The sequence below is a fragment of the Onychomys torridus genome, unplaced genomic scaffold (assembly GCF_903995425.1).
Source record: "Onychomys torridus unplaced genomic scaffold, mOncTor1.1, whole genome shotgun sequence".
Classification (NCBI taxonomy): domain Eukaryota; kingdom Metazoa; phylum Chordata; class Mammalia; order Rodentia; family Cricetidae; genus Onychomys; species Onychomys torridus.
This window is the reverse complement of record NW_023413700.1, coordinates 225218-237242: the sequence shown is the minus strand read 5'-3', so window position 1 is coordinate 237242 and position 12025 is coordinate 225218.

The following is a 12025-nucleotide window of genomic DNA, read 5'->3' as shown; positions in this document are numbered from 1 at the left end:
ACAAATAAGATCACTGGGTCCAGACTACTCTGAGACATATTTGAAATCAGATGAAAGTCATACAGGGTTTATATACATATAATAGAATTGTCCTCAGCCTGGAAGAATTAAATGATGTCATTAGCGGGAATGGGAGATGAAACAGATTATCTATCATGCTAAAATAATTAAGACAGACTTGGGAAATTCAGACTTTTCACAGACTCTAGATTGAACAGTGTGTGTTCATATGCCTGTGTGTCTGTCTACATGTCCATTTGTACACAGAGAAAGCAGAAGAGAGATTATTTGAAAGTTGAAGTACTGAGACTGCTAACAGCAGGAACAGGGATTGTCCAGGACTCTTTTACAATCAGGGACAAAGCAATTGGGGATAAAGTACCAAGTGAAGCCAATAGGAAGATAAACACAGAAGAAACTATCACATTTGTTGCATAAATTGAACACACACATACACGACATAAAGTCAAAGGCATCTACCTACAGAGAAACAAAATCAGTAGTACAGTGAGCAACAGATGTGGATGACAGAGGGGCACATACCAGCAAAGGTACTCAACATAAGACTTCTTCACAGCCACTACTGGAATCTCATACAGGTAAAAACCATGTAGGAAATCAAAGATTAAGTAGAAGAAATGGGTTATAACAAGGTATTGACCTGTGAGAATTGAGGATCAGAGAGGGACATCGTGTTTTAGAATTCATGTAAATGTGCTGTAATGAGATCCATTGTGTTGTATAATAATTTAAAAAGGAGATAACAATTATTACACACAAGACATAACTGGATGCCACGCTTATTGTGGACCACTAGAAATTTTTTTATTCATCTGTTTATTTTACATCCCAGCTGCAGCCTCCCCCTCCATCATCCCCTCCCATTCCCTCTCCCCCATTCCCCCTCCCACCCCCAATCTGCTCCACTTCCATCTCCATCCAGGACAGAGCAGGTCTCCTATAAGTTATTAATAAAACATGGCATATCAAGTTGCAGTAAGACTAAGCACCTCGGGGCTGGGGATTTAGCTCAGTGTAGAGTGCTTGCCTAGCAAGCACAAGGCCCTGGGTTCGGTCCTCAGCTCTGGCAAAAAAACAAAACAAAACAAAACAAAAAAACTAAGCACCTCCCCATGTATTAAGACTTAGCAAGGTGACCCAATATGAGAAGTAGGGTCCCCAAAGCCAGTAAAAGTTGGAGAACAGCCCTGTTCCTGCTGTTAAGAGTCTCATAACAGGACCAAGCTACACAGCTGTAACATATATGCAGAGTGCCTAGGTCAGTCTCATGCAGGTCCCTCACTGTTGGCTCAGTCTTTGCAAGCTCCTACAAGCCCAGGTTAGTTGATTATGTGAGCCTTCCTGTGGTGTCCTTGACCCTTCTGGCTCTGACCTTTCTTCTCTGCAGGATTCCCAAACTCTACCTAATGTTTGGCTCTGGGTCTCTGCATCTGCCTCCATCAGTTGCTGGATGATGCCTCTCTGATGACAATTTGGACCACAAGAAATTTTATTTACACTCTTGCAAGATGTATTTGTCTGTCTCCCCATGAAAGATTCCTTCTGTCACATTCATCTATATGTGATCTTTTGTTTATTTTTTATAGTGATATTTTATTTGTATTGGAATGTGATTTTATTTGTATGTCAATAAAGTTGCCTTGAGGTCAGAGCAAGCCAGAGCAGAAGCTGAGCAGTAGTGGGGCACGCCTTTAATCCCAGCACTTGGGAGGTAGAGCTAGGCGGATCTCTGTGTGTTCAAGGACACAGCCAGCATGGCAGACACACGCCTTTAATCTCAATACCAACCATAGAAGACCTGGAGGTCTGTACAAACAGGCAGTGATGAAGAGGTCATGTGGCTGGGTTTACAACCAATGAGAAAGGAGAACAGAAAGTCTTTAAATAGACAGGATGCACAGAAGTAGCTCTCTTTCGGAGAGGAAGAACAGCAGAAACAGTGAAGGGTAAGGTTTTCCACTCTTGCTCTGACCTCGTGGTTTTTAACTCTGCAGTCGGTTCTGTGTTTCTTATTTAACAAGCCTAACAAGCCAGTTACATCTACAATTTTTGTTTCGTTTTAAAAGAGTCCTGGTACTCACTCAGTAGACCAGGCTGGCCTTGAACTCAAAGAGATCTGCTTGCCTCTGTCTCCTGAGTGCAGGATTAAAGGTGCACACCACCACTGCCCAACTCTACATGCAGGTCTGAAGCCCCCAGGACAGCTCATCACAGAAGCAGAGGTCATGCACATGTTAAATGCTGACCGTAGCATGAATCTTCAAAGGTTCTTATTAATAAAATCAAGCCCCAGGCCAGTTATTGGGGTGAATGCTGGAAGATCAGAGAAGCAGAACAAGCCACAGCTTCCTCACCTTGCCAGTTCCTCAGCTGATCCTGTTTCCTCAGACTGGACGCCTCTCAGTCCTCATCCAGAATGAATCTCAGCTGAACTGCTGCTCAAAAGCCTGAAAGCTTAACCAGCCAAATGCTTCTAGTTTCTGGTCCTCACTCCTTATATACCTTTCTGTTTTCTACCATCACTCCCTAGGATTAAAGGCTCGCTTTCTGGGATTAAAGGCGTGTGTCACCATGCCTGGCTGTTTCCAATGTGGTCTTGAACTCAGAGATCCAGAAGGAGTTCTGTCTCTGAAATGCTAGGATTAAAGGTGTAAGTGCCACCATTTTCTATCATCTGTATCTAGTGGCTGTCGTTCTCTGACCCCAGATAAATTTATTCGGGTGTACAATATTTGGGGGAACACAAAAGAACACCAGCTCTGTGTACCTCATCTCAAATACTGAATAGGACTAATCACCACACATGCTGAAGAATTGCCTACATTTGACCTACATTTTCTGCAGTCCATATCCACTGAAAGAGGCTTATCAGCCCACACTCATCAGAACACTTTCGCCCTGGCAGTTCAGGTTATAGAACTAGGTAATGTAATAGATAACTAGGTAATGTAATAGATAACTAGGAAAATGATAGAAGAATTTACATATTAAATGAAGGGTCACTTTCCATATACAAGGGGCACCTGACTGCATCATTTCTATCTGTACCCTCATCCAAGTTACTATAAGTTGCAGCAAGAGGACCCAAGAATTTAGAGACCCCAGTACCATGGGATGACAACCAAGGACAGCAACAGCAGTGGAGTGGAGCCAGTAGGAGCTAGAAACAAGCTTTGTGTGCTGAAGAGGGAGGAGCTGGAGAAATCAAGATCATGAGTAGATTCCAGACATAGGTCATTGTGCTGTTTATACAGTAAAAGTTTGGTTTTACTTTGCTTTAATTGTGACTGTGCCTTGGTTCTTCCCTCTTGAAGTAAATAGTTAATTTTGATTTTGCAGGACTTGAGGGAATTGGATCTTTTTATGAAGTTCATGAATTTTACAAGAGAGTTTGGGTTTTTAAGAGACTGAATCTTTAAGTGCTTGAATTTTTAGGGACCATGAGATATTTTTAAATGTGTAAAATGTTTTATGATGCAATGCCAATATTAGTGTGTGATCTTGGGGAAGAACAATAAATCAAAGATTACTGCTTGATGTGTTAGTGCATCAGGTTGACAATGGATTAATTATATTGGTTATTTTTATGTCAACGTGGCACAGGCCAGAGTTTTCTGAATGGAGAGAACCTCAACTGAGAGAATGCTTCCATAATATTTGGCTATAGAGCATTTTCTTAATCAGTGATTAATGGGGGAGGACTCAGCCCATGATGGGTGGTGCCACCCCTAAGCTGGTGGTCCTGGGTTCTATAAAAAAGCAGGTTGAGGACTGGAGGGATAGCTCTGCCATTAAAGGCTAGGCTCACAATGAAAAATACAAAAAAGCAGGTTGAGCAAGTCATGAGGAGCAAGCCAGTGATCATCACCTCTCCATGTGCCTTGCATCAATTCCTGCCTCTAGGTTCCTGCCACGTTTGAGTTCCTTTCCTGACATCCTTTGATTGTGAACAGTGATTTGGAAGCATAATCCAAATAAAACTGTTTCTCCTCTAGCTGCTTTGGTTATGGTGTATCATGGCAGAAACAGTAACACTAACTAGGAAATGTTCCATTTGAAAGAATGCATGCCCTTGAGGCAGAGCCCAGTCTGGACATGAAATGTCGGCATCTTCACAAAGTCAAAATGAGGGGCAGCACTTCCTATTATTTTTTTAATGGATAAAATGCTTTACTCAGCTCCTGAGAAAATCACAATTGGCAAACAGCTTCTCTTTTGGGAAAGGGACAGGAGGCAAGAGCTCTTGTGCTTACAATTAGTAGAGTATCTTGTTTACTGACTTGGCTGTGGGGGACAAACAATACAGAAATGGTCATATATCTCATGTAATTGCTATTTTCCCCATTTCTCTTTTTGTTAAAAAAATGTTCTTCAATATAAAATGTCCTGCAATGTACTGATCATGTTTTCCCTCCCACAGATCTTCCCTACTCACCTAACTTTATGCTTGCTTTCTTGCTCTCACGTTTGTTCCCTCTCTCAAAAAGAAACAAAAGCAAATATATATATATATATATATATATCAGCAAACAAAAACACACACACAAACAAAAACTAACATGTGTGGGGGGGTGGAAAGCCAAAACAAAACAAACAAACGAACAAAAACCAGTGAGACCAAAAGAAAAAAACAAAAACAAAAACAAATGAAACAAGAAGAACTCAAAAAATACCATTGACTTAAGGCTGTATTTTGGTTAGTGACACAAGATGTCTATGATATCATTGCCTGCCTGATAATATGGTGAGTCCATTTACATTCTTTTCACACATGTGTGTATTTTAGGAAGCTTCTACAATAGTAGTTTCTATATGGTTTTTCAGTTGTTTTTCAAGTGTTAGTTGGGCTACCCAGTATTTCCTCCTTTACCTTCTTTACCTATAGCCTTCCATATTTAATTCTCTTATTCCAGTTTATTCTTTATTTTTCCATGGTGCTATATTCTATTCCTCTTTCTTTGGAAGATCCCTTTGTCTCTGTTAGTATATTATTAGTACATAACCTCTGTGGCTATTCAGATTGAAGCCAAGATTCTGCAACCTTAAAAGCTAACATCCACATATAAGGGAAATGATAAGTATTTGTCTTTTGGGTTTGGGTTACATCATTCAGGATGACTGTTTTTCTAGCTCCATCCATTTACCGAAAAATTCTTCATTTCATTTTTCTTTTTCCCCTCTTATTATAAGATATCCTGATTACAGTTTCCCCTCCGTCTACTGCTCACAGTTCTGCTCCAATGCTCTCTACATTCAGAACCATTGGATCTGCTTAGTCCCCTGGGAATGGAAGCAGAAAGTAAGGAAAGGCCATCCACAGTAGGTAGTCTGGCACAGAGCTAGTGGATGAGACTGTAACAGTACCCTTAGGGATCCAATCACATCTTCAGTCGATCCTTGAGAGTAAGAGCTAACAAGCTTTTGGGGATGCTTCTCAGGCTCTACATGCCACTCTCTTGAAGAGGGAAGTAGTAGAACTAGAAAGTATGAAAGGCAGGATGAACACTAATTTCAAAAGCCTGTTAGCTCCAAAATAGCAAGAGAACACTGTTTGAAACCTTCATACATAGATTCAATGCAGCAAATTTATTATTATTATTATTGTTGTTGTTGTTATTTTGGTTTTTCGAGACAGTGTTTCCCTGTGTAGCTTTGCGCCTTTCCTGGCCTCGAACTCACAGAGATCCGCCTGGCTCTACCTCCCAAGTGCTGGGATTAAAGGCATGTGCCACACCACCTGGCTTGCAAAATTATTTTATTAGAATATTCTGGCACATATAAGATAAATGAAAAAAAAATCAAGACAAAACCTAGTTCATAAGATCTCAACCTCACCAACAATGGCAAGATATCCACAAAATAATTCTGAGAATAATTTCCTCATGAGCATCAGTAGAGAAAGTGATCACTCCTCTGGTCCATTTCCAGTGTTACTGCCTAGCAACTCCTCTGTACTTGGATGTTTCAAGGACAAATGGCTGCTATTCACAACACTGTCCCGCTGACTGGTGACTGTCCAAACCCCACAATGAGCATCCTACACCTGCAGGGAGTTTTCACCTCTCTGCAAGACTCTGACCCCTGCCCTTAGCCCAGGTTCTTCACCATGTAGCCTCGGTTCACTCACGGAGGGGAGCTTTTTCACTGTTTCAGGCCTTTGGGTCCTAGGGGCCTCCTCTGGCCCCACCCCAATGCCTGGGCCTCAAGTTATAGCTCAGCTATAACTAAGCCCAATGTAGGCACTTCCTCTAACCCTATTCAGCATTCCACTTTACCCCTGACCTGTGCCTCCCACTCTATCTCAGGCTGCCTTCCACAAAGCTCCTGATGCCAGGCTGGCTGGACCCACTCTGCTCAGTCTCCCCACATACTTGCTGCCAGCCTAGACCACAGCTGGATCTAATAGGGCACTGCACCCAGTTTCTGTTGTATCTCTCGCCCCAACCCTGGGTTTCAACCTTTTAGTGTATTGAGATTCTAGACCGGACTTAAAACACACAGCAAAAGACAAGTAACAGGTTAAGATTAAAGCAATATGACAAGCACCGATAAGCTACCGCCACACCAGATCACTAATGCCATTCCTGTGCTCTCTAAGGAGAGCAATTTGAATGACATCCAAGATACAGAACTCAAAATACAATCTGAAGCCTGTTCAATGAAATCAAAGAACATAAACAGGAGACAATCACCTGAAAAAAAATGAAAGGAACACACTCAGGGAAGGCCAAGAAAACAGAAGCAAATGCAGGATGTAAACACTGCATTATATGGAGAAAGAAAACTCAGGAAATTTCAACTTGATATGAAGTGAGAAAGACCAAATTAAGTGAAATAGTAACTCACAGAAAGCCTGTGCTCCAGGACGGAGAAGGGAGAAGACAAAGCAACAGAACTGGATCACTCAATCAAAGAAATAATAGATGAAAAAAGTAAACAAAAGTCTAGCTGCATCCTAGCAGCAACATTAAAAGACAAAAGTGAAACCGAAGCCTGGAATGATGCGGCGAGGCAGGTCTTTAATGTCAGCACCCAGGAGGGACAGGCAGGAAGATCTATGTGAGGTAAAAGCTGGCCTGGTCTACTTACCATGTTACAAGCCAGACAGGACTACGTAGTGAGATTGCCTCAGAAATAAACAAAAATTCAAGGTCTGTTTCATACGTTGATAAATTCTTCTAACATATGACCTTTGGTCAAATGGTGACATGAATATTAGGAGGCTGACTGTCATGGTTTAAATGAGAATGTCCCTCCACAGACATGTGTTTGAACCCTAAATCCTCAGTTGTTCAAAAATATTTTGGGAAATTTATTCATTGAAATATATTAAATAAAGTATGTCACTTGTAGGCTCTGAGAAAAAATAGTCCCCAAGTCACCTTAGTTCTTTTTCTCTCTCCTTAGCAACTGTGGTTGAGGATGTGATCTCTCAGCCTTCCATTCAACATGGCTGCTTGTTGTCAGGCCTCCCTGCCATGATCAACTCTTAATCCTCTGGAAGCATTAGCCAAAGCAAGCTGTTTCTTATGTATATTACCATGGTAACGGTGCTTTATGAAAGCAACAGACGAGTGATTCTTACAGCAAAGCATTTTCTGCTTGTATTTAAGGCTCCCTTCAGAGCCTACTGAAACATGGTGAGGAACACACAGTGTGGTAGATCGCAGGCACCACAGGGGGACACACTCAAAAGTCCCAATGGCAAACTTCTCCATAAATACATGCTTACATTGAAAGTGAAGTGATGGGCACAGCTTTCCTTGGGGAATCTTGTAATCACAGTGCACAGACAATAGTACATAAAACAATACTGGGCCAAAATGAGACAGTGAATGATTCCAGAGTGCTCTATTCTAAGTGGAACATCTATATCACCTTCTTCAAGGCTCAAGAAATTGTGATGACTAGATCAATCTGAGGCTCTTCTTGAGGCCCCAATGTATGGAGAAAGAATACAATTCCTCCTCTAAAACCTGGAAAATGCTTGGCAAAGCTAGAATGGTCTGAGGTAAGAACTTGGGGAGTTATGTCTTCTGACTGTGAAAACCCAACTATTTCCAGCATAGAGGTTTGTTGTTATCTATCACAAGGCTGTTATGTATTTGATCTCTGATGCTGTTGACCCCTCCCAACCACAGATGGACATTTTTTCCACATGTTTTTAGTGCATATGCTGCCACTTTTGCTGAATAACCATTCCTGATTTCCTGTTTACAAGAAACAAAGTGATACAAGACATGCCTAGCACTCAGGGCACCTATTACAGCTGGTCAGTGGGCGGCACTCATCACAAGCGGCACATATCTTGTGTTTTCCCCTGATTTATCCTGAAACCAATATTCTGACTAGAATCTCCATGCTACACAACCTTAGTCATGGACAAAATTCCCAACCTAATGTGCACTGAGATTCAGTCTCTGCCTAGTCAGTGTCATACTCAAGGTCCTCAACAGTAGTAAATCCTGCAGACAATGCAACACAAAGAACACAGAGACACAGTGTTGGTGGGAATCTAACTTACCACAGCCACCATGCAAGTAAGTGTGCAACTTCTTCAACAAATAAACCACCAAAAAATTCACATAAGATTCAAATATATCATAATTTGGTTTTGTATGAAATAACTAATTATAATGCATTACCTTCTTGCAATAATGAATAATTATTCCCTGATCAACATGCATAATGAACAGCAACAAAAAATGGAAAACAGAAAAATACATATGTGATATGTGAACACTGACACATAGCTACCATGTTCTCGTTCAGTTATGAGAAGACAGTAAATGAGAAATTTCTCTGCCCTAAAGATTCTAAGCAAGCTATTTCAAGAGGAATGGACAATTTCTGCAAAACAAATGAAGTAATGCTAAAAAGATATTAAATATGAAAAAAGCTACAGGAGTTCAAAACTCTCAAAAGATTCAACCAAGAGCTTTCAAAATCAATTGAAAGTATTGCAATAACAAGCATTGAGTGATGGTTTGAAGGCAGACAAAAGGAGATATCAGTGGGAAGACAATATAGACAGAGCTTAATACTCTGCAGAGATACTAAACAATTCTTCCTGCTGGCATTATATTAGGAAACGGGAAAGTTGACCAGAAAGAAAATAGAATCTAGTGAAATTACCAAAACCTTCAAAGTTAGGAGATCAGGAAACAAACTTATAGGGAAGAATTATCCTAATTTTACATTGTGCTAAAATCAGAGTAATGAAATTCGCATAATAGTGATATGAATATATGTCATAGAAATGGAATTGGATGTCATTCTTCACAAACAACCAAATAAATTATACTTTTCCTGGTATTAAGTCTTACCTAGGAAGCCACTAACATCCATAATAGAATAATCTTGAGATTATTTATAGTAGAATATTCCACAACCATTTCTAGAGAAACAATGTGGCAAATCCAACCTCATTTTCCATTTGTGCATTTAGTTTTTAAATGCCATATTTTATATGTAAGCTTCTGTATTGATGCCTTGCAGGATGTGTGTATATCCTCCATGTTTGTTCCGGTGCCCATTGAGATTGGAAGAAGACATCAGATCCCCAGACCTGAAGTTATTTATATATGCTTGTCAGCCACCATGTGGGCACTAGGAACCGTCACCCACATTCAGGTGAGTGTTCTACCACTGAGCTAAATCCCCAGCCCTACATACCTATCTTTACATCCATGTGATCATACATCTCTACACAGTTACATCTGTTTACACATGTCTACACATCTTTCTACATACATTTCTCTTCTACATCTTTTTATATAGCTTCATCTTCCTTGCCTCCACAGTTACAAATCTCCACCCAGCCACAGCTAACAACTCATTTACATAGCTCTCTCACCAGGCAGCACTTTACAGTTTCTATGCATAGCTCCTCTATGTATCAGCAGCTCTTTCACACAGCTCTGCCTCACACTCACTCCCATACACACTGTGGGATTCTTCACTCACTCTACACTTGCCCTTTCCCGCACTCCCTCCCTCCCACTTCTCACGCTTCTTCTTCATCTCTCCCTCAGCCCACACTTCACTCACATTCTGCAGCCGCTCGCACAGAGCTCCACACTGCCATCTCTCTCCACACCACCACTGCTCTCTCTCTCAGCCAAACTGGGGACCTCTGGACAATTACATGCTATATTTTCAGGGCCCTACCAATACTCAATACACAAGATAAGTCACTTAGTTTCTCTTAGGCTAGTAATGTCACACTGACCCTTGCACACAGGTCTAAGTTGGTGAGGGGTCCCAGACATTCAACTATTGACTGAAACTTGAGCATGCAGAAAGGGAACTACTGTAAGAACTATGTCTAGATGTAAACAGCCTGGCCTGGCTTTGATTTAGTAAGAAACAACACCTGTACATTAGTCTTTGTGTATTCTCTGTAGAGGCAGCTTAGTCTGTTTTGGACTTGTTCTAAGGTCTTTGCAAAATGTGTAAAGGCTGTCTTTGAGACTGAGAATACTGTTACTTCCTTGTCAGTAAAGAAGAATATTCTGGTATTATTTCTACATATCAGAATTATACAGCTTAAACAGAAATCATAACCTGACCATCCACAACTGTAAATATGCCCCAAGATATAAAAACACACTACCAAAGAGCTGTGGAAAGCACCCCACAGATATTCTTATTAGGGAGGCATAACAGTGGCACCTGAGAAAGTTACAGACAGAAAACAACCAGTTTCCAGTCAGTGACCTCATGGCTTTGCCAGGTGGGTCTCCCCATCAGGGAGTTATCCACCTGGTGGGCCAACTTGCCAAATACTAGTTGCCACTTGCTGTACATTCCCACAGCCCTCGGCAGTTTGTGGTGCCTGTTGCCCAGCCCTGCAACTCCACTGGGCTGCAGTTTCCCCTACTACACTGCTGACTGGTAATCTCCCAAATGCCTAAGGGTGTCCTGCAGCGGAGGGGAGTTTTCCTGTCTGTACAAGTTATGGAGATGGCATCTGTGTCTTCTATTTGGTTCTGAACAATATAGCTCCTAGAAGTCTGGAATACTGGGTTTTCCAGACCATCATTTCATGGTTCAGGTAACATGGCTCCTCTAATGCAGATTTCACCATGCAGTTGTACAAATGCTGCTGAATGTTCCAGGCCCACATAACCTCCCTATCACTAATAAGATCACATGATAGTCCCAGCCCCATCTGTCCCACTCTGTCCAGGCTACTTTCCACATAGCTCCAGTTGTTAGGCTGCCTTGGATCTGCTCTACTCAGTCACCCCACATATCATTTATGAGAACTATGTTTATAAATGCATACAGAATGAAGAAAATTGTGTGGGGAGTATAAGGTGAGATATCTTTATTGTGCACAAGTTCACAAATTTACCACTGGAAATCTGGGATGAATTAGGTAGGATAATCATCTAATGTCACTAAGGAGAGAGGCCTCAATCCATGGAATGCTTAAAATTGGCATCCAAGGTATCTGACCAGCTGGTTGCATTCTCCAAATTGCCAAAGGCCAGTTCAGAAGCCTAAGTTTCCACTGTATCCTGTTTCAGACTAATCAGCCCTGATAGAGCAGCAATTAATACACATTATTACATGGTCATTTGCCAATATTCATGTTTCAACAAACTCCAATACTGAGAACACCAAAATGTTCTCAAACAATAGTTCTCCATTAGTTGAAAATGAGTATCCTTTTGTACCGAAACTCATGAAACACTTATGCAGTGGTATGGTTTTGTTCATTGTAACATGCTGCCTTGTCTAAAGTCTAAATGTTCTGAGTCTTGCTGTTTCTAGTATCAATATTATAATATACTTTTGAATTTGAATTAGACTAAATACTTCCATCTTTTTCAGTACTTCAGAATGATCTTCCAGCACCCCCTTCTAAGCTATATATGAGTACATACATCTTCTCTTGCTCATAGGTCATTTTTTCAAAGCTTCAGAGTCTCTTGATATTAGTATGGATGAACTCACATGAAATTAAGCTGAGCTGACTGTAAGTCTTTATTAAGGC